Source organism: Cryptomeria japonica, chromosome 6, assembly GCF_030272615.1.
Source record: "Cryptomeria japonica chromosome 6, Sugi_1.0, whole genome shotgun sequence".
NCBI classification, from domain to species: domain Eukaryota; kingdom Viridiplantae; phylum Streptophyta; class Pinopsida; order Cupressales; family Cupressaceae; genus Cryptomeria; species Cryptomeria japonica.
This window is the reverse complement of record NC_081410.1, coordinates 440,675,285-440,677,498: the sequence shown is the minus strand read 5'-3', so window position 1 is coordinate 440,677,498 and position 2,214 is coordinate 440,675,285.

Below are 2,214 nucleotides of genomic sequence, written 5' to 3'. Positions count from 1 at the left end.
GATTTTGATGTGTTTTACTAGAAACGCTGACAAAATGACCAAGAACTCTACTGTTTAGACCAGAAACGTTGCTGTTTAGACCAAGAATGCTGACAAACTTACCAGAAACGCTACTGTTTAGACTAGAAACATTGTTGTTTGGACCAGAAACTCTGACAGACTTACCAAAAATGCTACTATACTGACCAAAAATGCTGACATACAGACCAGAAATGCTGACTGACAAACCAGGAACTCTGTTCTGCTATACAGTGACTCTAAAGTTCAAATAATGATATGTAGGTTTAGCAAATTGAGTGTTTGAACTTAGGAGATTACAATTTTGACCCAACTCTATAATATGCTCAAACTTTGAGAGTTAATGTTGAAATATGAGAAATTTGACATTAACACCAAGAGAGTTGATCTTTGGATTGAAAATGCGACTGTTTGGACCAAAGATGCAACCGTTTGGACTGAAAGAGCTAATGTTTGGACTGTAAACGCTAATGTTTGGACTAAAAGAGCAACTATTTGGACTGAAAACGCTAATCTTTGGACTGTAAATGCGACTATTTGAACCGTATGTGAGACCGTTTGGACTGTAGATGCGACTGTTTGGACTGTAGGTGCGACTGTTTGGATTGAAAGAGCTAATCTGTTGTAAAACTTATGAATTTGACAATTTGAAGTTTGAGTTTTCAATGTTTGTTGTATTTTAATGGATGATATCTTGACTTGACTTAAAAACACAGAAATCAGATTATATTTTTGTTTCAAAAGGTTTTTAATTGTTAAAAACACATCAATCAGTCTATCCCAAGGAGATTGGCTGAGAATGAAAACCTTTGCTTGTTGACTTAGGTACACACCCAATAGCTAATTAGAATACGGTCGTTGAGTCTCACGCAATGGATTCTCAACGCTGTATTATCTGACTCCAAATGCTAATGGGGGCACAATATGGCAAGTGTCTTGGGAGAGTTACTATCTCTCTTGCACAAAGATTATCACCCTTTCGGAGGTGAATCGGGTAGCTTCTATTTTTAAAGTTCTTAGTTAGGAATTCCGTTTGAAATTACCCCTTGAAGTCACGCAAGCATGATTGAGGCCTATAGCCCAACAAGGTACCGAAACAAGTTGTAGTCACGTAAACGTGATTGAGACCGCGAGGCCCTACAAAATGCCCGATACGAGAGATCTCAAAGAGAAAACTCAAATAATCCCATTCTCTAAGACTTTAATCATCAAAGACCTATTTATTATAGTGAGTTGGAATGCTCAGGTCCAACTGTACTCACTTGGGTCGTTCTCACAAGGTGATTACTTTTTCCCACTATGACAGGCCCTCTAAAGATATGCAATTGAAAGCAAAGGATGAGTCTAGCTTTCTGATCACCTAAGAAAGGTGAGAGCATACTCGCCTATCATCAAGACATGTAAGACATGTTTGTTCATTTCCATGGTAATTAGTCTATGTGCCTAATTTAACAAATATAAGTGCAAAATCCCGCAGCTGCAAACAAAGTTAGTAGTTTATATTGCATTCTTTGGCGGTGAAATAGTTTATGACTCCTGTCTTTCACAGCGAAATAAGTACCTGCAAAACCAACAATCTGCCAATTAGGTTCAGAAAAATGATAGTCCAGAAGCAGAAATGAGGAATGCAACATACAATATTTGCAAAATTAATAAAAAACTGAAAACGCCATCAAATTGACCAAGAACGCCATCATATGTGCCAAGAACGCTGCTCTGGACACCAGAAATGTTGTTCTACACACCAAAAATGTTGTTCTGCAAACCATAAACGATGTTAAACAGACTGAAAACGCTGATAAATTTGCCAAAAATGCCACCATACATACCAAAAACGCTAAAGTACAGAAAAACTTAAAAATAGAGTTGAGGAATCTCCCATAAATGTCATTTGAGGTTCCGAAACGCCACAAAAGAGGCTAAGAATGCGATTCGGGAGTCCAAGAGAGCTAATCTGCACTCCGAAAGAGCTAATCAACCTGTCAATGAAATTTCCTGCAAGCAAACTTGTTAAAGATCAAAGGGGCTAGGCCCTACGGTGGGCGCCAATTAATGTGATGCTAAAAATGTGGTTAGTATAAGAGGCATACACATATAATGAGACAATAAAAACATAATTGAAAAGCTTAATTGAAAAACTAAACCAAAGATGCAAACCATAAGCCTTCCTTGAAATGTCCCATTTTCCTCTATTCT